The 26,719-nt window shown below is 43.4% G+C and overlaps 1 protein-coding gene across 7 annotated transcripts in view; it reads right to left on the bottom strand.

Moving 5' to 3' along the window:
* Positions 1-26,719, bottom strand: part of PDLIM5 (PDZ and LIM domain 5) — a 243,581-nt gene that overhangs the window by 130,898 nt on the left and 85,964 nt on the right. For 2 of the 7 annotated variants that reach the window (XM_081960461.1, XM_081960462.1), the window contains exon 1: positions 24,366-26,003. The exons of the other annotated variants lie outside the window; for them this stretch is intronic. The gene's annotated coding sequence lies outside the window, so the exon portion shown is untranslated. Of the gene's footprint in view, positions 1-24,365; positions 26,004-26,719 lie in introns of those variants that run through there. 7 annotated transcript variants of the gene reach the window in all.

Below are 26,719 nucleotides of genomic sequence, written 5' to 3'. Positions count from 1 at the left end.
ATGAATTCACAGAGCAAAACGGACATCGCCATTGGATTCAGAGACCATAGGTATGGTTAGGAGGGGTCACGCCTTTTGAGCCATCCTTATGTACATTTCTTGGGAAAATACAAGGGAAAATCCCATTGGGGAAAATTCTACTTAGGGTTAGGTTTAGCTCTCCATGAATTTACAGAGCAAAATAGACATTGCCATTGGATTCGGAGCCCATAGGTATGGTTAGGAGGGGGCACGCCTTTTGAGTCGGATGTATGTACATTTCCTGGGAAAATACATGGGAAAATCCCATTGGGGAAAATTCTACTTAGGGTTAGGGTTAGCTCTCCATGAATTCACAGAGCAAAACAGACATCGCCATTAGATTCAGCGCCCATAGGTATGGTTAGGAGGGGGCACACCTTTTGAGTCGGATGTATGTACATTTCCTGGCAAAATGCATGGGAAAATCCCATTGGGGAAAATTCTACTTAGGGTTAGGGTTAGCTCTCCATGAATTCACAGAGCAAAACTGACATCGCCATTGGATTCAGAGCCCATAGGTATGGTTAGGAGGGGTCACGCCTTTTGAGTCGGCCTTATGTACATTTCCTGGGAAAATACGTGGGAAAATGCCATTGCGGAAAATTCTACTTAGGGTTAGGGTTAGCTCTCCATGAATTCACAGAGCAAAACGGACATCGCCATTGGATTCAGAGCCCATAGGTATGGTTAGGAGGGGTCACGCCTTTTGAGCCATCCTTATGTACATTTCCTAGGAAAATACATGGGAAAATCACATTGGGGAAAATTGTACTTAGGGTTAGGTTTAGCTCTCCATGAGTTCACAGAGCAAAACGGACATCGCCATTGGATTCAGAGCCCAAAGGTATGGTGAGGAGGGGGCACGCCTTTTGTGTCGGCCTTATGTATATTTCCTGGCAAAATATATGGGAAACTGCCATTGAGGAAAATTCTACTTAGGGTTAGCTCTCCATGAATTCACAGAGTCAAATAGACATTGCCATTGGATTTGGTGCCCATAAGTATGGTTAGGAGGGGGCTCTCCATGAGTTCACAGAGCAAAACGGACATCGCCATTGGATTCAGAGCCCATAGGTATGGTAAGGAGGAGTCACGCCTTTTGAGCCAGCCTTATGTACATTTCCTGGCAAAATACATGGGAAAATCCCATTGGGGAAAATTCTACTTAGGGTTAGGGTTAGCTCTCCATGAATTCACAGAGCAAAATAGACATTGCCATTGGATTCGGAGCCCATAGGTATGGTTAGGAGGCGGCACGCCTTTTCAGTCGGATGTATGTACATTTCCTGGCAAAATACATGGGAAAATGCCATTGCGGAAAACTCTACTTAGGGTTAGGGTTTGCTTTCCATGAATTCACAGAGCAGAACAGACATTGCCATTGGATTTAGCACTCATAGGTATGGTTAGGAGGGGGCATGCCTTTTGAGTCAGCCTTATGTACATTTCCTGACAAAATACATGGGAAAATCCCATTGGGGAAAATTCTACTTAGGGTTAGGGTTAGCTCTCCATGAATTCACAGAGCAAAACAGACATCGCCATTAGATTCAGCGCCCATAGGTATCTTTAGGAGGGGGCACACCTTTTGAGTCGGATGTATGTACATTTCCTGGCAAAATATATGGGAAAATCCCATTGGGGAAAATTCTACTTAGGGTTAGGGTTAGCTCTCCATGAATTCACAGAGTCAAATAGACATTGCCATTGGATTCGGAGCCCATAGGTATGGTTAGGAGGGATCACGCCTTTTGAGTCGACCTTATGTACATTTCCTGGCAAAATACATGGGAAAATGCCATTGCGGAAAATTCTACTTAGGGTTAGGGTTAGCTTTCCATGAATTCACAGAGCAAAACAGACATCGCCATTAGATTCTGCGCCCATAGGTATGGTTAGGAGGGGGCATGACTTTTGAGTCAGCCTTATGTACATTTCCTGACAAAATACATGGGAAAATCCCATTGGGGAAAATTCTACTTAGGGTTAGGGTTAGCTCTCCATGAATTCACAGAGCAAAATAGACATTGCCATTGGATTCGGAGCCCATAGGTACGGTTAGGAGGGGGCACACCTTTTGAGTCGGATGTATGTACATTTCCTGGGAAAATACATGGGAAAATCCCATTGGGGAAAATTCTACTTAGGGTTAGGTTTAGCTCTCCATGAATTTACAGAGCAAAATAGACATTGCCATTGGATTCGGAGCCCATAGGTATGGTTAGGAGGGGGCACGCCTTTTGAGTCGGATGTATGTACATTTCCTGGGAAAATACATGGGAAAATCCCATTGGGGAAAATTCTACTTAGGGTTAGGGTTAGCTCTCCATGAATTCACAGAGCAAAACAGACATCGCCATTAGATTCAGCGCCCATAGGTATGGTTAGGAGGGGGCACACCTTTTGAGTCGGATGTATGTACATTTCCTGGCAAAATGCATGGGAAAATCCCATTGGGGAAAATTCTACTTAGGGTTAGGGTTAGCTCTCCATGAATTCACAGAGCAAAACTGACATCGCCATTGGATTCAGAGCCCATAGGTATGGTTAGGAGGGGTCACGCCTTTTGAGTCGGCCTTATGTACATTTCCTGGGAAAATACGTGGGAAAATGCCATTGCGGAAAATTCTACTTAGGGTTAGGGTTAGCTCTCCATGAATTCACAGAGCAAAACGGACATCGCCATTGGATTCAGAGCCCATAGGTATGGTTAGGAGGGGTCACGCCTTTTGAGCCATCCTTATGTACATTTCCTAGGAAAATACATGGGAAAATCACATTGGGGAAAATTCTACTTAGGGTTAGGTTTAGCTCTCCATGAGTTCACAGAGCAAAACGGACATCGCCATTGGATTCAGAGCCCAAAGGTATGGTGAGGAGGGGGCACGCCTTTTGTGTCGGCCTTATGTATATTTCCTGGCAAAATATATGGGAAACTGCCATTGAGGAAAATTCTACTTAGGGTTAGCTCTCCATGAATTCACAGAGTCAAATAGACATTGCCATTGGATTTGGTGCCCATAAGTATGGTTAGGAGGGGGCTCTCCATGAGTTCACAGAGCAAAACGGACATCGCCATTAGATTCAGAGCCCATAGGTATGGTAAGGAGGAGTCACGCCTTTTGAGCCAGCCTTATGTACATTTCCTGGCAAAATACATGGGAAAATCCCATTGGGGAAAATTCTACTTAGGGTTAGGGTTAGCTCTCCATGAATTCACAGAGCAAAATAGACATTGCCATTGGATTCGGAGCCCATAGGTATGGTTAGGAGGGGGCACGCCTTTTGAGTCGGATGTATGTACATTTCCTGGCAAAATACATGGGAAAATGCCATTGCGGAAAATTCTACTTAGGGTTAGGGTTAGCTTTCCATGAATTCACAGAGCAAAACAGACATTGCCATTGGATTTAGCACTCATAGGTATGGTTAGGAGGGGGCATGCCTTTTGAGTCAGCCTTATGTACATTTCCTGACAAAATACATGGGAAAATCCCATTGGGGAAAATTCTACTTAGGGTTAGGGTTAGCTCTCCATGAATTCACAGAGCAAAACAGACATCGCCATTAGATTCAGCGCCCATAGGTATGGTTAGGAGGGGGCACACCTTTTGAGTCGGATGTATGTACATTTCCTGGCAAAATATATGGGAAAATCCCATTGGGGAAAATTCTACTTAGGGTTAGGGTTAGCTCTCCATGAATTCACAGAGCAAAATAGACATTGCCATTGGATTCGGAGCCCATAGGTATGGTTAGGAGGGATCACGCCTTTTGAGTCGACCTTATGTACATTTCCTGGCAAAATACATGGGAAAATGCCATTGCGGAAAATTCTACTTAGGGTTAGGGTTAGCTTTCCATGAATTCACAGAGCAAAACAGACATCGCCATTAGATTCTGCGCCCATAGGTATGGTTAGGAGGGGGCATGACTTTTGAGTCAGCCTTATGTACATTTCCTGACAAAATACATGGGAAAATCCCATTGGGGAAAATTCTACTTAGGGTTAGGGTTAGCTCTCCATGAATTCACAGAGCAAAATAGACATTGCCATTGGATTCGGAGCCCATAGGTACGGTTAGGAGGGGGCACACCTTTTGAGTCGGATGTATGTACATTTCCTGGCAAAATACATGGGAAAATCCCATTGGGGAAAATTCTACTTAGGGTTAGGGTTAGCTCTCCATGAATTCACAGAGCAAAATAGACATTGCCATTGGTTTCGGAGCCCATAGGTATGGTTAGGAGGGGGCACGCCTTTTGAGTCGGATGTATGTACATTTCCTGGGAAAATACATGGGAAAATCCCATTGGGGAAAATTCTACTTAGGGTTAGGGTTAGCTCTCCATGAATTCACAGAGCAAAACGGACATCGCCATTGGATTCAGAGCCCATAGGTATGGTTAGGAGGGGTCACGCCTTTTGAGCCATCCTTATGTACATTTCCTGGGAAAATACAAGGGAAAATCCCATTGGGGAAAATTCTACTTAGGGTTAGGTTTAGCTCTCCATGAATTCACAGAGTCAAATAGACATTGCCATTGGATTCAGAGCCCATAGGTATGGTTAGGAGGGGGCACGCCTTTTGAGTCGGATGTATGTACATTTCCTGGCAAAATATATGGGAAAATCCCATTGGTGAAAATTCTACGTAGGGTTAGGGTTAGCTCTCCATGAATTCACAGAGCAAAATAGACATTGCCATTGGATTCGGAGCCCATAGGTATGGTTAGTAGGGGGCACGCCTTTTGAGTCGGATGTATGTACATTTCCTGGCAAAATACATGGGAAAATCCCATTGGGGAAAATTCTACTTAGGGTTAGGGTTAGCTCTCCATGAATTCACAGAGCAAAATAGATATTGCCATTGGTTTCGGAGCCCATAGGTATGGTTAGGAGGGGGCACGCCTTTTGAGTCGGATGTATGTACATTTCCTGGGAAAATACAAGGGAAAATCCCATTGGGGAAAATTCTACTTAGGGTTAGGTTTAGCTCTCCATGAATTCACAGAGCAAAACGGACATCGCCATTGGATTTGGTGCCCATAAGTATGGTTAGGTGGGGGCTCTCCATGAGTTCACAGAGCAAAACGGACATCGCCATTGGATTCAGAGCCCAAAGGTATGGTTAGGAGGGGGCACGCCTTTTGTGTCGGCCTTATGTATATTTCCTGGCAAAATATATGGGAAACTGCCATTGAGGAAAATTCTACTTAGGGTTAGGGTTAGCTCTCCATGAATTCACAGAGCCAAATAGACATTGCCATTGGATTCGGAGCCCATAGGTATGGTTAGGAGGGATCACGCCTTTTGAGTCGGCCTTATGTACATTTCCTGGCAAAATATATGGGAAAATGCCATTGTGGAAAATTCTACTTAGGGTTAGGGTTAGCTTTCCATGAATTCACAGAGCAAAACAGACATTGCCATTGGATTTAGCACTCATAGGTATGGTTAGGATGGGGCATGCCTTTTGAGTCAGCCTTATGTACATTTCCTGACAAAATACATGGGAAAATCCCATTGGGGAAAATTCTACTTAGGGTTAGGGTTAGCTCTCCATGAATTCACAGAGCAAAATAGACATTGCCATTGGTTTCGGAGCCCATAGGTATGGTTAGGAGGGGGCACGCCTTTTGAGTCGGATGTATGTACATTTCCTGGCAAAATATATGGGAAAATCCCATTGGGGAAAATTCTACTTAGGGTTAGGGTTAGCTCTCCATGAATTCACAGAGCAAAATAGACATTGCCATTGGATTCGGAGCCCATAGGTATGGTTAGGAGGGGGCACGCCTTTTGAGTCGGATGTATGTACATTTCCTGGGAAAATACATGGGAAAATGCCATTGCGGAAAATTCTACTTAGGGTTAGGGTTAGCTTTCCATGAATTCACAGAGCAAAACAGACATTGCCATTGGATTTAGCACTCATAGGTATGGTTAGGAGGGGGCATGCCTTTTGAGTCAGCCTTATGTACATTTCCTGACAAAATACATGGGAAAATCCCATTGGGGAAAATTCTACTTAGGGTTAGGGTTAGCTCTCCATGAATTCACAGAGCAAAACAGACATCGCCATTAGATTCAGCGCCCATAGGTATGGTTAGGAGGGGGCACACCTTTTGAGTCGGATGTATGTATATTTCCTGGCAAAATATATGGGAAAATCCCATTGGGGAAAATTCTACTTAGGGTTAGGGTTAGCTCTCCATGAATTCACAGAGCAAAATAGACATTGCCATTGGATTCGGAGCCCATAGGTATGGTTAGGAGGGGGCACGCCTTTTGAGTCGGATGTATGTACATTTCCTGGCAAAATACATGGGAAAATCCCATTGGGGAAAATTCTACTTAGGGTTAGGGTTAGCTCTCCATGAATTCACAGAGCAAAATAGACATTGCCATTGGATTCGGAGCCCATAGGTATGGTTAGGAGGGGGCACGCCTTTTGAGTCGGATGTATGTACATTTCCTGGGAAAATACATGGGAAAATCCCATTGGGGAAAATTCAACTTAGGGTTAGGGTTAGCTCTCCATGAATTCACAGAGCAAAATAGACATTGCCATTGGATTCGGAGCCCATAGGTATGGTTAGGAGGGGGCACGCCTTTTGTGTCGGCCTTATGTATATTTCCTGGCAAAATATATGGGAAACTGCCATTGAGGAAAATTCTACTTAGGGTTAGGGTTAGCTCTCCATGAATTCACAGAGCAAAACAGACATCGCCATTGGATTCAGAGCCCATAGGTATGGTAAGGAGGAGTCACGCCTTTTGAGCCAGCCTTATGTACATTTCCTGGCAAAATACATGGGAAAATCCCATTGGGGAAAATTCTACTTAGGGTTAGGGTTAGCTCTCCATGAATTCACAGAGCCAAATAGACATTGCCATTGGATTCGGCGCCCATAGGTATGGTTAGGAGGGATCACGCCTTTTGAGTCGGCCTTATGTACATTTCCTGGGAAAATACATGGGAAAATGCCATTGCGGAAAATTCTACTTAGGGTTAGGGTTAGCTCTCCATGAATTCACAGAGCAAAACAGACATCGCCATTAGATTCAGCGCCCATAGGTATGGTTAGGAGGGGGCATGCCTTTTGAGTCGGATGTATGTACATTTCCTGGCAAAATACATGGGAAAATCCCATTGGGGAAAATTCTACTTAGGGTTAGGGTTAGCTCTCCATGAATTCACAGAGCAAAATAGACATTGCCATTGGATTCGGAGCCCATAGGTATGGTTAGGAGGGGGCACGCCTTTTGAGTCGGATGTATGTACATTTCCTGGGAAAATACATGGGAAAATCCCATTGGGGAAAATTCTACTTAGGGTTAGGGTTAGCTCTCCATGAATTCACAGAGCAAAACAGACATCGCCATTAGATTCAGCGCCCATAGGTATGGTTAGGAGGGGGCACACCTTTTGAGTCGGATGTATGTACATTTCCTGGCAAAATGCATGGGAAAATCCCATTGGGGAAAATTCTACTTAGGGTTAGGGTTAGCTCTCCATGAATTCACAGAGCAAAATAGACATTGCCATTGGATTCGGAGCCCATAGGTATGGTTAGGAGGCGGCACGCCTTTTCAGTCGGATGTATGTACATTTCCTGGCAAAATACATGGGAAAATGCCATTGCGGAAAACTCTACTTAGGGTTAGGGTTTGCTTTCCATGAATTCACAGAGCAGAACAGACATTGCCATTGAATTTAGCACTCATAGGTATGGTTAGGAGGGGGCATGCCTTTTGAGTCAGCCTTATGTACATTTCCTGACAAAATACATGGGAAAATCCCATTGGGGAAAATTCTACTTAGGGTTAGGGTTAGCTCTCCATGAATTCACAGAGCAAAACAGACATCGCCATTGGATTCGGAGCCCATAGGTATGGTTAGGAGGGGGCACGCCTTTTGAGTCGGATGTATGTACATTTCCTGGCAAAATGCATGGGAAAATTCCATTCGGGAAAATTCTACTTAGGGTTAGGGTTAGCTCTCCATGAATTCACAGAGGAAAACGGACATCGCCATTGGATTCGGAGCCCATAGGTATGGTTAGGAGGGGGCACGCCTTTTGAGTCGGATGTATGTACATTTCCTGGCAAAATACATGGGAAAATGCCATTGCGGAAAATTCTACTTAGGGTTAGGGTTAGCTTTCCATGAATTCACAGAGCAAAACAGACATTGCCATTGGATTTAGCACTCATAGGTATGGTTAGGAGGGGGCATGCCTTTTGAGTCAGCCTTATGTACATTTCCTGACAAAATACATGGGAAAATCCCATTGGGGAAAATTCTACTTAGGGTTAGGGTTAGCTCTCCATGAATTCACAGAGCAAAACAGACATCGCCATTAGATTCAGCGCCCATAGGTATGGTTAGGAGGGGGCACACCTTTTGAGTCGGATGTATGTACATTTCCTGGCAAAATATATGGGAAAATCCCATTGGGGAAAATTCTACTTAGGGTTAGGGTTAGCTCTCCATGAATTCACAGAGCAAAATAGACATTGCCATTGGATTCGGAGCCCATAGGTATGGTTAGGAGGGATCACGCCTTTTGAGTCGACCTTATGTACATTTCCTGGCAAAATACATGGGAAAATGCCATTGCGGAAAATTCTACTTAGGGTTAGGGTTAGCTTTCCATGAATTCACAGAGCAAAACAGACATCGCCATTAGATTCTGCGCCCATAGGTATGGTTAGGAGGGGGCATGACTTTTGAGTCAGCCTTATGTACATTTCCTGACAAAATACATGGGAAAATCCCATTGGGGAAAATTCTACTTAGGGTTAGGGTTAGCTCTCCATGAATTCACAGAGCAAAATAGACATTGCCATTGGATTCGGAGCCCATAGGTACGGTTAGGAGGGGGCACACCTTTTGAGTCGGATGTATGTACATTTCCTGGCAAAATACATGGGAAAATCCCATTGGGGAAAATTCTACTTAGGGTTAGGGTTAGCTCTCCATGAATTCACAGAGCAAAATAGACATTGCCATTGGTTTCGGAGCCCATAGGTATGGTTAGGAGGGGGCACGCCTTTTGAGTCGGATGTATGTACATTTCCTGGGAAAATACATGGGAAAATCCCATTGGGGAAAATTCTACTTAGGGTTAGGGTTAGCTCTCCATGAATTCACAGAGCAAAACGGACATCGCCATTGGATTCAGAGCCCATAGGTATGGTTAGGAGGGGTCACGCCTTTTGAGCCATCCTTATGTACATTTCCTGGGAAAATACAAGGGAAAATCCCATTGGGGAAAATTCTACTTAGGGTTAGGTTTAGCTCTCCATGAATTCACAGAGTCAAATAGACATTGCCATTGGATTCAGAGCCCATAGGTATGGTTAGGAGGGGGCACGCCTTTTGAGTCGGATGTATGTACATTTCCTGGCAAAATATATGGGAAAATCCCATTGGTGAAAATTCTACGTAGGGTTAGGGTTAGCTCTCCATGAATTCACAGAGCAAAATAGACATTGCCATTGGATTCGGAGCCCATAGGTATGGTTAGTAGGGGGCACGCCTTTTGAGTCGGATGTATGTACATTTCCTGGCAAAATACATGGGAAAATCCCATTGGGGAAAATTCTACTTAGGGTTAGGGTTAGCTCTCCATGAATTCACAGAGCAAAATAGATATTGCCATTGGTTTCGGAGCCCATAGGTATGGTTAGGAGGGGGCACGCCTTTTGAGTCGGATGTATGTACATTTCCTGGGAAAATACAAGGGAAAATCCCATTGGGGAAAATTCTACTTAGGGTTAGGTTTAGCTCTCCATGAATTCACAGAGCAAAACGGACATCGCCATTGGATTTGGTGCCCATAAGTATGGTTAGGTGGGGGCTCTCCATGAGTTCACAGAGCAAAACGGACATCGCCATTGGATTCAGAGCCCAAAGGTATGGTTAGGAGGGGGCACGCCTTTTGTGTCGGCCTTATGTATATTTCCTGGCAAAATATATGGGAAACTGCCATTGAGGAAAATTCTACTTAGGGTTAGGGTTAGCTCTCCATGAATTCACAGAGCCAAATAGACATTGCCATTGGATTCGGAGCCCATAGGTATGGTTAGGAGGGATCACGCCTTTTGAGTCGGCCTTATGTACATTTCCTGGCAAAATATATGGGAAAATGCCATTGTGGAAAATTCTACTTAGGGTTAGGGTTAGCTTTCCATGAATTCACAGAGCAAAACAGACATTGCCATTGGATTTAGCACTCATAGGTATGGTTAGGATGGGGCATGCCTTTTGAGTCAGCCTTATGTACATTTCCTGACAAAATACATGGGAAAATCCCATTGGGGAAAATTCTACTTAGGGTTAGGGTTAGCTCTCCATGAATTCACAGAGCAAAATAGACATTGCCATTGGTTTCGGAGCCCATAGGTATGGTTAGGAGGGGGCACGCCTTTTGAGTCGGATGTATGTACATTTCCTGGCAAAATATATGGGAAAATCCCATTGGGGAAAATTCTACTTAGGGTTAGGGTTAGCTCTCCATGAATTCACAGAGCAAAATAGACATTGCCATTGGATTCGGAGCCCATAGGTATGGTTAGGAGGGGGCACGCCTTTTGAGTCGGATGTATGTACATTTCCTGGGAAAATACATGGGAAAATGCCATTGCGGAAAATTCTACTTAGGGTTAGGGTTAGCTTTCCATGAATTCACAGAGCAAAACAGACATTGCCATTGGATTTAGCACTCATAGGTATGGTTAGGAGGGGGCATGCCTTTTGAGTCAGCCTTATGTACATTTCCTGACAAAATACATGGGAAAATCCCATTGGGGAAAATTCTACTTAGGGTTAGGGTTAGCTCTCCATGAATTCACAGAGCAAAACAGACATCGCCATTAGATTCAGCGCCCATAGGTATGGTTAGGAGGGGGCACACCTTTTGAGTCGGATGTATGTATATTTCCTGGCAAAATATATGGGAAAATCCCATTGGGGAAAATTCTACTTAGGGTTAGGGTTAGCTCTCCATGAATTCACAGAGCAAAATAGACATTGCCATTGGATTCGGAGCCCATAGGTATGGTTAGGAGGGGGCACACCTTTTGAGTCGGATGTATGTACATTTCCTGGCAAAATACATGGGAAAATCCCATTGGGGAAAATTCTACTTAGGGTTAGGGTTAGCTCTCCATGAATTCACAGAGCAAAATAGACATTGCCATTGGATTCGGAGCCCATAGGTATGGTTAGGAGGGGGCACGCCTTTTGAGTCGGATGTATGTACATTTCCTGGGAAAATACATGGGAAAATCCCATTGGGGAAAATTCAACTTAGGGTTAGGGTTAGCTCTCCATGAATTCACAGAGCAAAATAGACATTGCCATTGGATTCGGAGCCCATAGGTATGGTTAGGAGGGGGCACGCCTTTTGTGTCGGCCTTATGTATATTTCCTGGCAAAATATATGGGAAACTGCCATTGAGGAAAATTCTACTTAGGGTTAGGGTTAGCTCTCCATGAATTCACAGAGCAAAACAGACATCGCCATTGGATTCAGAGCCCATAGGTATGGTAAGGAGGAGTCACGCCTTTTGAGCCAGCCTTATGTACATTTCCTGGCAAAATACATGGGAAAATCCCATTGGGGAAAATTCTACTTAGGGTTAGGGTTAGCTCTCCATGAATTCACAGAGCCAAATAGACATTGCCATTGGATTCGGCGCCCATAGGTATGGTTAGGAGGGATCACGCCTTTTGAGTCGGCCTTATGTACATTTCCTGGGAAAATACATGGGAAAATGCCATTGCGGAAAATTCTACTTAGGGTTAGGGTTAGCTCTCCATGAATTCACAGAGCAAAACAGACATCGCCATTAGATTCAGCGCCCATAGGTATGGTTAGGAGGGGGCATGCCTTTTGAGTCGGATGTATGTACATTTCCTGGCAAAATACATGGGAAAATCCCATTGGGGAAAATTCTACTTAGGGTTAGGGTTAGCTCTCCATGAATTCACAGAGCAAAATAGACATTGCCATTGGATTCGGAGCCCATAGGTATGGTTAGGAGGGGGCACGCCTTTTGAGTCGGATGTATGTACATTTCCTGGGAAAATACATGGGAAAATCCCATTGGGGAAAATTCTACTTAGGGTTAGGGTTAGCTCTCCATGAATTCACAGAGCAAAACAGACATCGCCATTAGATTCAGCGCCCATAGGTATGGTTAGGAGGGGGCACACCTTTTGAGTCGGATGTATGTACATTTCCTGGCAAAATGCATGGGAAAATCCCATTGGGGAAAATTCTACTTAGGGTTAGGGTTAGCTCTCCATGAATTCACAGAGCAAAATAGACATTGCCATTGGATTCGGAGCCCATAGGTATGGTTAGGAGGGGGCACGCCTTTTGTGTCGGCCTTATGTATATTTCCTGGCAAAATATATGGGAAACTGCCATTGAGGAAAATTCTACTTAGGGTTAGGGTTAGCTCTCCATGAATTCACAGAGCAAAACAGACATCGCCATTGGATTCAGAGCCCATAGGTATGGTAAGGAGGAGTCACGCCTTTTGAGCCAGCCTTATGTACATTTCCTGGCAAAATACATGGGAAAATCCCATTGGGGAAAATTCTACTTAGGGTTAGGGTTAGCTCTCCATGAATTCACAGAGCCAAATAGACATTGCCATTGGATTCGGCGCCCATAGGTATGGTTAGGAGGGATCACGCCTTTTGAGTCGGCCTTATGTACATTTCCTGGGAAAATACATGGGAAAATGCCATTGCGGAAAATTCTACTTAGGGTTAGGGTTAGCTCTCCATGAATTCACAGAGCAAAACAGACATCGCCATTAGATTCAGCGCCCATAGGTATGGTTAGGAGGGGGCATGCCTTTTGAGTCGGATGTATGTACATTTCCTGGCAAAATACATGGGAAAATCCCATTGGGGAAAATTCTACTTAGGGTTAGGGTTAGCTCTCCATGAATTCACAGAGCAAAACGGACATCGCCATTGGATTCAGAGCCCATAGGTATGGTTAGGAGGGGTCACGCCTTTTGAGCCATCCTTATGTACATTTCCTGTGAAAATACATGGGAAAATCCCATTGGGGAAAATTCTACTTAGGGTTAGGTTTAGCTCTCCATGAGTTCACAGAGCAAAACGGACATCGCCATTGGATTCAGAGCCCAAAGGTATGGTGAGGAGGGGGCACGCCTTTTGTGTCGGCCTTATGTATATTTCCTGGCAAAATATATGGGAAACTGCCATTGAGGAAAATTCTACTTAGGGTTAGCTCTCCATGAATTCACAGAGTCAAATAGACATTGCCATTGGATTTGGTGCCCATAAGTATGGTTAGGAGGGGGCTCTCCATGAGTTCACAGAGCAAAACGGACATCGCCATTGGATTCAGAGCCCATAGGTATGGTAAGGAGGAGTCACGCCTTTTGAGCCAGCCTTATGTACATTTCCTGGCAAAATACATGGGAAAATCCCATTGGGGAAAATTCTAATTAGGGTTAGGGTTAGCTCTCCATGAATTCACAGAGCAAAATAGACATTGCCATTGGATTCGGAGCCCATAGGTATGGTTAGGAGGCGGCACGCCTTTTCAGTCGGATGTATGTACATTTCCTGGCAAAATACATGGGAAAATGCCATTGCGGAAAATTCTACTTAGGGTTAGGGTTAGCTTTCCATGAATTCACAGAGCAGAACAGACATTGCCATTGGATTTAGCACTCATAGGTATGGTTAGGAGGGGGCATGCCTTTTGAGTCAGCCTTATGTACATTTCCTGACAAAATACATGGGAAAATCCCATTGGGGAAAATTCTACTTAGGGTTAGGGTTAGCTCTCCATGAATTCACAGAGCAAAACAGACATCGCCATTGGATTCGGAGCCCATAGGTATGGTTAGGAGGGGGCACGCCTTTTGAGTCGGATGTATGTACATTTCCTGGCAAAATGCATGGGAAAATCCCATTCGGGAAAATTCTACTTAGGGTTAGGGTTAGCTTTCCATGAATTCACAGAGCAAAACAGACATTGCCATTGGATTTAGCACTCATAGGTATGGTTAGGAGGGGGCATGCCTTTTGAGTCGGCCTTATGTACATTTCCTGACAAAATACATGGGAAAATCCCATTGGGGAAAATTCTACTTAGGGTTAGGGTTAGCTCTCCATGAATTCACAGAGCAAAACAGACATCGCCATTAGATTCAGCGCCCATAGGTATGGTTAGGAGGGGGCACACCTTTTGAGTCGGATGTATGTACATTTCCTGGCAAAATATATGGGAAAATCCCATTGGGGAAAATTCTACTTAGGGTTAGGGTTAGCTCTCCATGAATTCACAGAGCAAAATAGACATTGCCATTGGATTCGGAGCCCATAGGTATGGTTAGGAGGGGGCACGCCTTTTGAGTCGGATGTATGTACATTTCCTGGCAAAATACATGGGAAAATCCCATTGGGGAAAATTCTACTTAGGGTTAGGGTTAGCTCTCCATGAATTCACAGAGCAAAATAGACATTGCCATTGGATTCGGAGTCCATAGGTATGGTTAGGAGGGGGCACGCCTTTTGAGTCGGATGTATGTACATTTCCTGGGAAAATACATGGGAAAATCCCATTGGGGAAAATTCTACTTAGGGTTAGGGTTAGCTCTCCATGAATTCACAGAGCAAAATAGACATTGCCATTGGATTCGGAGCCCATAGGTATGGTTAGGAGGGGGCACGCCTTTTGAGTCGGATGTATGTACATTTCCTGGCAAAATGCATGGGAAAATCCCATTGGGGAAAATTCTACTTAGGGTTAGGGTTAGCTTTCCATGAATTCACAGAGCAAAACAGACATTGCCATTGGATTTAGCACTCATAGGTATGGTTAGGAGGGGGCATGCCTTTTGAGTCAGCCTTATGTACATTTCCTGACAAAATACATGGGAAAATCCCATTGGGGAAAATTCTACTTAGGGTTAGGGTTAGCTCTCCATGAATTCACAGAGCAAAACAGACATTGCCATTGCATTCAGCACTCATAGGTATGGTTAGGAGGGGTCACGCCTTTTGAGCCATCCTTATGTACATTAACTGGGAAAATACATGGGAAAATCCCATTGGGGAAAATTCTACTTAGGGTTAGGGTTAGCTCTCCATGAATTCACAGAGCAAAACAGACATCGCCATTGGATTCAGAGCCCATAGGTATGGTTAGGAGGGGGCACACCTTTTGAGTCGGATGTATGTACATTTCCTGGCAAAATACATGGGAAAATCCCATTGGGGAAAATTCTACTTAGGGTTAGGGTTAGCTCTCCATGAATTCACAGAGCAAAATAGACATTGCCATTGGATTCGGAGCCCATAGGTATGGTTAGGAGGGGGCACGCCTTTTGAGTCGGATGTATGTACATTTCCTGGGAAAATACATGGGAAAATCCCATTGGGGAAAATTCTACTTAGGGTTAGGGTTAGCTCTCCATGAATTCACAGAGCAAAACAGACATCGCCATTAGATTCAGCGCCCATAGGTATGGTTAGGAGGGGGCACACCTTTTGAGTCGGATGTATGTACATTTCCTGGCAAAATGCATGGGAAAATCCCATTGGGGAAAATTCTACTTAGGGTTAGGGTTAGCTCTCCATGAATTCACAGAGCAAAATAGACATTGCCATTGGATTCGGAGCCCATAGGTATGGTTAGGAGGGGGCACGCCTTTTGTGTCGGCCTTATGTATATTTCCTGGCAAAATATATGGGAAACTGCCATTGAGGAAAATTCTACTTAGGGTTAGGGTTAGCTCTCCATGAATTCACAGAGCAAAACAGACATCGCCATTGGATTCAGAGCCCATAGGTATGGTAAGAAGGAGTCACGCCTTTTGAGCCAGCCTTATGTACATTTCCTGGCAAAATACATGGGAAAATCCCATTGGGGAAAATTCTACTTAGGGTTAGGGTTAGCTCTCCATGAATTCACAGAGCCAAATAGACATTGCCATTGGATTCGGCGCCCATGGGTATGGTTAGGAGGGATCACGCCTTTTGAGTCGGCCTTATGTACATTTCCTGGGAAAATACATGGGAAAATCCCATTGCGGAAAATTCTACTTAGGGTTAGGGTTAGCTCTCCATGAATTCACAGAGCAAAACAGACATCGCCATTAGATTCAGCGCCCATAGGTATGGTTAGGAGGGGGCACACCTTTTGAGTCGGATGTATGTACATTTCCTGGCAAAATGCATGGGAAAATCCCATTGGGGAAAATTCTACTTAGGGTTAGGGTTAGCTCTCCATGAATTCACAGAGCAAAATAGACATTGCCATTGGATTCGGAGCCCATAGGTATGGTTAGGAGGGGGCACGCCTTTTGTGTCGGCCTTATGTATATTTCCTGGCAAAATATATGGGAAACTGCCATTGAGGAAAATTCTACTTAGGGTTAGGGTTAGCTCTCCATGAATTCACAGAGCAAAACAGACATCGCCATTGGATTCAGAGCCCATAGGTATGGTAAGGAGGAGTCACGCCTTTTGAGCCAGCCTTATGTACATTTCCTGGCAAAATACATGGGAAAATCCCATTGGGGAAAATTCTACTTAGGGTTAGGGTTAGCTCTCCATGAATTCACAGAGCCAAATAGACATTGCCATTGGATTCGGCGCCCATGGGTATGGTTAGGAGGGATCACGCCTTTTGAGTTGGCCTTATGTACATTTCCTGGGAAAATACATGGGAAAATGCCATTGCGGAAAATTCTACTTAGGGTTAGGGTTAGCTCTCCATGAATTCACAGAGCAAAACAGACATCGCCATTAGATTCAGCGCCCATAGGTATGGTTAGGAGGGGGCATGCCTTTTGAGTCGGATGTATGTACATTTCCTGGCAAAATACATGGGAAAATCCCATTGGGGAAAATTCTACTTAGGGTTAGGGTTAGCTCTACATGAATTCACAGAGCAAAACGGACATCGCCATTGGATTCAGAGCCCATAGGTATGGTTAGGAGGGGTCACGCCTTTTGAGCCATCCTTATGTACATTTCCTGTGAAAATACATGGGAAAATCCCATTGGGGAAAATTCTACTTAGGGTTAGGTTTAGCTCTCCATGAGTTCACAGAGCAAAACGGACATCGCCATTGGATTCAGAGCCCAAAGGTATGGTGAGGAGGGGGCACGCCTTTTGTGTCGGCCTTATGTATATTTCCTGGCAAAATATATGGGAAACTGCCATTGAGGAAAATTCTACTTAGGGTTAGCTCTCCATGAATTCACAGAGTCAAATAGACATTGCCATTGGATTTGGTGCCCATAAGTATGGTTAGGAGGGGGCTCTCCATGAGTTCACAGAGCAAAACGGACATCGCCATTGGATTCAGAGCCCATAGGTATGGTAAGGAGGAGTCAAGCCTTTTGAGCCAGCCTTATGTACATTTCCTGGCAAAATACATGGGAAAATCCCATTGGGGAAAATTCTAATTAGGGTTAGGGTTAGCTCTCCATGAATTCACAGAGCAAAATAGACATTGCCATTGGATTCGGAGCCCATAGGTATGGTTAGGAGGCGGCACGCCTTTTCAGTCGGATGTATGTACATTTCCTGGCAAAATACATGGGAAAATGCCATTGCGGAAAATTCTACTTAGGGTTAGGGTTAGCTTTCCATGAATTCACAGAGCAGAACAGACATTGCCATTGGATTTAGCACTCATAGGTATGGTTAGGAGGGGGCATGCCTTTTGAGTCAGCCTTATGTACATTTCCTGACAAAATACATGGGAAAATCCCATTGGGGAAAATTCTACTTAGGGTTAGGGTTAGCTCTCCATGAATTCACAGAGCAAAACAGACATCGCCATTGGATTCGGAGCCCATAGGTATGGTTAGGAGGGGGCACGCCTTTTGAGTCGGATGTATGTACATTTCCTGGCAAAATGCATGGGAAAATCCCATTCGGGAAAATTCTACTTAGGGTTAGGGTTAGCTCTCCATGAATTCACAGAGCAAAACAGACATCGCCATTAGATTCAGCGCCCATAGGTATGGTTAGGAGGGGGCACACCTTTTGAGTCGGATGTATGTACATTTCCTGGCAAAATATATGGGAAAATCCCATTGGGGAAAATTCTACTTAGGGTTAGGGTTAGCTCTCCATGAATTCACAGAGCAAAACAGACATTGCCATTGCATTCAGCACTCATAGGTATGGTTAGGAGGGGTCACGCCTTTTGAGCCATCCTTATGTACATTAACTGGGAAAATACATGGGAAAATCCCATTGGGGAAAATTCTACTTAGGGTTAGGGTTAGCTCTCCATGAATTCACAGAGCAAAATAGACATTGCCATTGGATTCGGAGCCCATAGGTATGGTTAGGAGGGGGCACGCCTTTTGAGTCGGATGTATGTACATTTCCTGGCAAAATGCATGGGAAAATCCCATTGGGGAAAATTCTACTTAGGGTTAGGGTTAGCTTTCCATGAATTCACAGAGCAAAACAGACATTGCCATTGGATTTAGCACTCATAGGTATGGTTAGGAGGGGGCATGCCTTTTGAGTCAGCCTTATGTACATTTCCTGACAAAATACATGGGAAAATCCCATTGGGGAAAATTCTACTTAGGGTTAGGGTTAGCTCTCCATGAATTCACAGAGCAAAACAGACATTGCCATTGCATTCAGCACTCATAGGTATGGTTAGGAGGGGTCACGCCTTTTGAGCCATCCTTATGTACATTAACTGGGAAAATACATGGGAAAATCCCATTGGGGAAAATTCTACTTAGGGTTAGGGTTAGCTCTCCATGAATTCACAGAGCAAATCGGATATCGCCATTGGATTTGGTGCCCATAAGTATGGTTAGGAGGGGGCTCTCCATGAGTTCACAGAGCAAAAGGGACATCGCCATTGGATTCAGAGCCCAAAGGTATGGTTAGGACGGGTCACTCCTTTTGAGCCATCCTTATGTACATTTCCTGGGAAAATACATGGGAAAATCCCATTGCGGAAAATTCTACTTAGGGTTAGGGTTAGCTCTCCATGAATTCACAGAGCAAAACGGACATTGCCATTAGATTCGGAGCCCATAGTTATGGTTAGGAGGGGTCACGCCTTTTGAGCCATCCTTATGTACATTTCCTGGGAAAATACATGGGAAAATCCCATTGCGGAAAATTCTACTTCGGGTTAGGGTTAGCTTTCCATGAATTCACAGAGCAAAACGGACATCGCCATTGGATTCAGCACTCATAGGTATGGTTAGGAGGGGGCACGCCTTTTGGGTCAGCCTTATGTACATTTCCTGGGAAAATACATGGGAAAATCCCATTGGGGAAAATTCTACTTAGGGTTAGGGTTAGCTCTCCATAAATTCACAGAGCACAACAGACATCGCCATTGGATTCAGAGCCCATAGGTATGGTAAGGAGGGGGCATGCCTTTTGAGTCGGCCTTATCAGTGGTGGGTTTCAAAAAATTTTGGAACCTACTCTGTGGGTGTGGCCTGCTTTGTGGGAGTGGCTTGCCGACCATGTGACCGGTTGGGAGTGGCTTGCCAGCAATGTGACCGGGTGGGAGTGGGATTTTAGAAGATCCCAAATGAAGTTAGAAAGGCTGGGTCCCAAACCTAGCTGGCTTAACTGGGATAGGGGGAATAGGGGGTAGAGGTTCACCAAGGACCTTCCTCTCCTTTCCCCCCCAAAAGCAGAGGGCATCAGTATTTAGAGGGAGGTCTCCCAACTTCCTTCCTTTGCGTGTCACTCTTTCTCTCTCTCTCTCTTCCTCCCCCCCCCGTTTCTCTCCCCCCTTTCCTTCCTCCTCCTTTTCCTCTGCACGGTTCCCCCCAGTTTTTCACGCTGAGCCACTGGGGGACGTCAGAGGGAGAGAGAGACGAATTGAAGGGTGCAAAGAGAAACCCATTTTGAGAAGCCTCCCTTCCCAAAAGATCGCTGAGAGGAGGAACGGGAGGATTCCCCACCTCACTGAGCGCTGTTTTCAATGGGAGGCTTTTCCCCCTCTCAGCTCTTTTCCTTCCCAAAAGATCGCTGAGAGGAGGAAGGGGAGGATTCCCCACCTCACTCAGCGCTGTTTTCAATGGGAGGCTTTTCCCCCTCTCAGCTCTTTCCCTTCCCAAAAGATCGCTGAGAGGAGGAACGGGAGGATTCCTCACCTCACTCAGCGCTGTTTTCAATGGGAGGCTTTTCCCCCTCTCAGCTCTTTCCCTTCCCAAAAGATCGCTGAGAGGAGGAACGGGAGGATTCCGTCGCGATTCTGCGCGGCCATCAGTGGGGGGGCAGGGTCCCCCCTCGTGTTCCTCGTCTTCCCGGATGGCCCCCGGAATCATCGCTCGCCGCGCAGCGGTGGTGGCGGGGAGTCAGCCCCGATGCAAAAAACGCCAAGGGGGCGGGGCTGGAAATTACTTCCGGGTTCATTCTCCAACCGGATTGTGCGATCCGGTAGGAACCCACCACTGCAGTGGAACCTCCGATCATGACTGTAATCCATTCCAGGACTTCGGTCAGCACTCGATTTGGCCGTGGCTGGAAGCAAGACTAAGTGCGCATGCGCGCGCGCACACACACACACACAAAGGGGGGGGGCAGAAGAGGAAATTGCTGTATCAGGGAAAACCTCTGTGGCTGTGATTGATTGCCACCCGAGGATGTGTTCGTAAATAGAGTGAAACATTTAGCGGATTTTTGGTTGGCACTCGATTTGGTTGTGGTCAGAAGCCTTCGTGACCCAAGGTTCCACTGTACTGCTTCCGCTTTCACCTTTCAGCCCCAATCCAGGAGCTTTCACAGGCAATCGCTTTCGGAACAAACTATTTTTGTGTTGAATTTATGTTTTACTGACAAAGAAATAAAGAGACACTAGTATATATCTATTTCAAGCTATTTAGCTCTATCAGCTTGCCATACCTTTCTGAGATTCAAACCCGAGCTACTTGTATATTAGGTACATGTATTAACCTCTAAGCCACGGGCTCTCCTCACTAGCTAAACCAGGGGAAAAATTAAGTGCTTTTTTTTTAAACATGTGAAGTTCAATATAGTCCAAAATCTAAGGTGGTGAAGCTAATACAAATTCCCATAAAAGCAAATGTTGATTTGAATTACCAAAAATGAGTTAGGATCCTTCTAAGATCTATGGAGGGTAGATTTTAAAGCTTTTCACTGTATCATTAAAATATATCTTAGATTTTTAAAGAATACAGCATGGGAATCATCCAGCAAAAGATTAATCAGTTTAGCCCTAGAAAATGTTTATGGTAGAGGACACACAGTTGGCTACCACCTCCACTAACTCCAAAAATACAACCGTAGGTTTAAGGCCTAACTCAATTAGTGGCAGGTTTGGGTTGATATCTCCTAGGTGTGAAGGACTGAAAACTCTTCTCTAGGTATTTAAATGCCTTTGTTTGTTCAATGTTGCTACTATTTATGTATCAACAAGAAGCATGACTGGCAAGTCTTTTGATGAATATCATTATTTTTGCTTAAGAAATATTGGTGGCAAGTTGGTAACTTGGTTACATCAGGCCAGAAAGGAGGAAGAACTGCAATGATATAGAGGTGAAAACAGTTTGTGCTATGAAGACAAGACATATAATGATAAAAGGCAGATTGACCAAAAACAGGACTTGAGAAAGAAACAAGAATGCAAATACTGAGAAATAGGCGACAAATATAGGAATAATTACAGAAAAAAATATGTTTATTAAACAGTATTTTCCCATTTTTTGCAAAACCCATCCTTTTTTTTCTTAGCAAAGAAAAAAAAACTAGCAAGGTTTTTGATTTGCATAATATTTTCCTGACTTTCCAAAGCTGCAAAAATGAAAGAATAACCACCAGAAACATAACTGAAGTTATCTGACACATTTTTTTCCTGGTAAATATTCTGGTAATTATTGCCAGAAATCAAACGTTCTTTTACAATAATGGCAGTGTAGCATATGGCAAAGGAGAATTCAGTTTGTGCTTCTGCTGTTATATATAATTTTTTTGTACAAATTCTATTCATTCCAAATACTGAATTGAAGGCATTTTTACTGATTTCAGTTCCCAAAATTCAATCATGCTATCTTGGAACTCTGAAAATTGCTGTTCCAAAACATCTGGAAAGCACCATATTGGTAAAGACAGATGTTGAGCCATTCCCCACTAATTTGCAATAATCCAATCTGGCACTATTGGTCAGATAGTACTGAGTAAGAACTAAAAATAATCCTGGATATAACATTGTATTACATTATTTAGAGTAGAAACCATGCACCCATGCAATCTTTAAGGTGGTTTGAAACTCTAATATTATTTTGAGGGGAGGGGGGGTAATTAGCCTGATTTAAAAGAGTGGGCAGAAAAAAATAATCATTGATTCTGAAAATTAATTTGTAAAGCCTATTTGTTGTCTTCTGTTAACATGGCTGAAGTGCAAGATTAAACATTGAAAAAAACCAGCATAAATAACAGCTTAAAGCCTAAAAATAATGATAGCAGAGTACCCATTGAAAAAACATTTCCATATTGCAGTGTGCAGCCTGATACTGGTCATTGGGATAAAAAAAGGCCTAGTCCTTAGAAAATATACAAATAAATTTTCTCCTCCACTTTTGTCCAGATTTCAGCAGTTATTGAAAGGGAAAGAGGAAAAACAGAGACCAATCCTCTGAAGCCTTCACAGAGCACTATGCAACCTAAGTCTTTCAAAATTATTCATGCACAAAAGTTTACCCATCATTTGGTATGTGTGTATGTTTACATCTTGGGCCTGTAAATAAAAATACTGGAAAGAAAAAATGGTCTATCATGACATAAGTTTGGGAAATTTGATTTAAAATAATTTCCAAATCTGCCATGAATTCCATCTTCAATTCCACTTAATCAGGGGTGTCAAACTCAAGGCCCACAGGCGGTGTGCTTAAATCCAGCCCATAGTGGCTCTGCCACCAAAAATGGGCCACACGGGGGCCCCGCACAGCCCATTTTCGGCCTCCATGGCCTCCAGCAGCAGTCTGCCAGCCAAAAATGGTCCATAGGGGGGCCTCAGGAGGCCCATTTTCAGCTAGCAGAGTGCTGCAGGAGGCCATGGAGGCTGAAAGTGAGGCACGCGCCCCCCACATGTGGCTCTGTGTGCCCCATTTTGGCTGGTAAAAGTGCTGCAGGAGGCGTCCGTCCCATCTCTCTCCCACCATTCTTTGCCACCACCACCACCTCGCTGGCCTGTGGAGAACTACAATGCTAATCGGACCCTCAAAGAAATCCAGTTTGACACCCCTACACTAAATAGTTAGCAGAAATGTTAACCTGGAAAACAATGATTAAGTGTTCCCAAATATTTCCCATGAATACCTGTAGAATCCCTAATATATTTTCATATCAGGAGCTCCTAATAACTAATATTTCAATTATGGCAGAAAATCAGATTCAATTATCTAGGGTTCATCCAATAGTGTACGATGATATAACAACACATTTCAAGTGTTCAATGTGCATTAGGACATACCTTTACACTACTCCTAAAAGTCAATATTATGATTCCCATTATGGAGATGGGAAGATATATATGTAAAACTATATAGTCAATTAAGAGAGAAGTGAAATGCCAACTAGAACAGATGTGTCAAACTGGCAGCCCGTGGACTGAATGAGTAATGCGCAGGCCACGCCCACCCCAGTTCCGCAAAGGGAAAAAAGATCGCGAAACATCATGTGACAGCGTGAATTTGACACTCGTGAACGAGAAGCTTTTTAATGTATATGTACTGGATTTACTTTGTAACATAATGTGATGGACTTATTTCGCTTTTGACCCAATGCTACTGTAAAACACTAATATACAACTAAAGCTAAGGTTGGAGAAAGATACAGGTTTAACTATATGCAACCTATAATTAAACATAAAACTACAGAAATGCACTCTTAGCATGAATCTTGAAATCTGGGATGTGTTGTAGCAAAAATCACCACAATTGTTAAATAGAAGCCACAATAGCATTTTACACATTTTCACAAGCAGGTGGGACAATTAGAATACAGACCAAGGTGTCACATTGCACTATTTTGTGTACTCACTGAAGACTAATCTGGTGCACATGCACTGTAAAGAAAAGTGAGGTTTTATTACACTTGTAAGTTTAGCAATTCCATGACTTAAAGAATAAAGCATCAGTTAACTAATTTACTCTCTCGTAAAAAACCGGTAAAATACAGACTTTAAGAAGAAGGTATCAGGCATTGGTGTTCTGAATTCAACCATGTGTCTGCTTAGTGTCTGCCACTGTATTTGGTAATTTTTGTGCACATGTGCTATTAATGTCAAAGAACTCATTTACCTTAGATCTCCGTTCTCTGTTTGACTTTCCCTAGCGTGTCAACAAATAGAAAGTGACAACTGCTATCATAAAAGACAAAATAAACATCAGAAGAAAATTCTATGTAGAATATGTTCACGTTTGGGGCATTTTCCTTCAAAACTTATATCTGAGTTTGTTACACACAGGAATGCAAACAAATAATTTGTCCTTGTAGTTCTTGTCCGTATGATGGGAGCTCTCGTTAAATGTTACAAAATAAAAATGAACTGAGGAAATGCATCATTTAAGTTCACCGTCCAGCAGCCCCTTCTTTTACCAGTAATGTTTTCAACTAAATTTATGTATGGTACCTACATGTGCGAACTTTGAAAGAGTATAAAGAAAAAATAGAAAGCAAATTAAATGCGATATTTATTCAGTAGTTTTGAGCCCCACGCAAGCATAAATTAGATGAGTATGCATCTGCTATAATACATTATATTACAAATTAATATGCATGATCAAAAATGGACAAGAAGCTCCAAATATAATAAATAAAGCCTATATTCATTGAAGCCATACTATTTTCTTTTGCTGTTTTATATGGCTTCTTCTACAATATAATTTTTACTTGGATTTGTGTCCAGAAGACTTCATATGCTTTCAGAAAAACATTTTTCTCAAGTAGAACATGAACTGTATACAGAGGTGGTATTCTACCGGCTTGGACCGGTTCGCCCGAACCAGCAGCGGAAATCGTAGGTGGCCCCACCCACCCGCCCTGGCTGTACGGCATCTCATTTTGTCCCTTTTTTTGCCAAAAGCGCCTGCTCACATTTGTGAACCGGTAGGGAAGGTAAGTGACTACCACCCCTGGCTGTATAACACAATTATTGCTAAGACTCATTGACTAACATAAAAAAGAAAACAACCCTCTTCTTCCATTACCTCTTTGAAAACATTTTCTGCCATTAAATATATCCAACACAAGGAACAAACATTGATTTTACTGAATCAAACCAGAGCCGTATCGGAAATACACAATGACGCTTAAAGAGTTTATTATGCATGTTTTCCAATGCAGCGGGCATTCCTGTAACTTTCTCCCTATCTTAGCACATAGCACCTTTTTCACATAAGAGCCAGGTTCCCTGCCAGAAAAGGCACCCTACTTTTTCAAGTCATTATGAATTTTCTGCATGGTGGGTTTTTTTTTACAGAGATGCTGGCTTTGTAGAAGCAGAACAGGTTCATCTCATTCTTAATAGCAATATCACTTAGCAATAGCACTTAGACTTATATACCGCTTCATAGTGCTTTTACTGCCCTCTCTAAGCGGTTTACAGAGTCAGCCTATTGCCCTCAGCAATCTGGGTCCTTATTTTACCCACCCCAGAAGGATGGAAGGCTGAGTCAACCTTGAGCCTGATAAGATTCGAACTGCCAAATTGCAGGCAGCCGGCATTCAACCGAAGTAGCCTGCAGTACTGCACTCTAACAACTGCGCCACCTCGGCTCTTAGTACACGGATAGAGGATTTTTTTTTAAAAAAAAAAAAGATAGATAAAAGGCTACACTTTCTCAAAGCTGGATTTGTTTGTTTGTCATTTCTTTCTTTGCAAAGCATTTGGAAGAGGAAGGGAAAGAAAAGGACTCATTCCAATTTTAGGACTTGGCGAATCATTGGACGTTAAGGACACGTGCTGAAACGCCATGGTGCCAGTCCCGTAATTTTGTGTATCTAGGGCCTATGATGTGGAGGGGGATCTTTTCCCTGCAGAGAGAAGTGACAGAAGAAGACAGGTAAGAGGAAGGAAATCTGCATCTCAATCCATTCTACACCACAAACCAAAGCATGCGGAATTCAGAATCGGAATTAATAATCTGAATTTACACTAATTGTCCTTGCACTTCGATATAGAAACCTCTAGACATTTATGAGTAAAACAATTTCTATTGCTTCTGGTTGTAAACCGATACTTCAAACAAGCAGCCAAAGGCCAGAATAGAAGCTGCTATTCCTTCCATTATTAATAAACCATGCAAGATAGGTTGAGTAAAATTAATGAGGTGAGTTTATCTTGATACAGAACCCAACTTTTTATTGGGAAAAAAAAATGTGAGTGCTATTACTAAGACTGCCAATAAATATTGGTGCTAGAACAATTGTGTACAATTGCAGTTAAAAATGCAGAAGCAAAATACTACACGGTCCACACATCCCAAGCACTTATCTTACAGAACTGCCGAAATGCCAGCAAGCAATAATTGAAGAAACTTATTTTGATTGACAGCACTTCCATAGAATATAGGTTTATAACTCTGTACCGCACTCAAGATTTAAATGCCTATTAATCAAGACCAAGCTGCTTCTTCCCATGATGCTACATTTT

This window comes from Natrix helvetica (assembly GCF_964273705.1).
Source record: "Natrix helvetica genome assembly, chromosome: 7".
Lineage (NCBI taxonomy): Eukaryota > Metazoa > Chordata > Lepidosauria > Squamata > Natricidae > Natrix > Natrix helvetica.
This window is presented reverse-complemented; position numbering and strand designations above follow the sequence as displayed.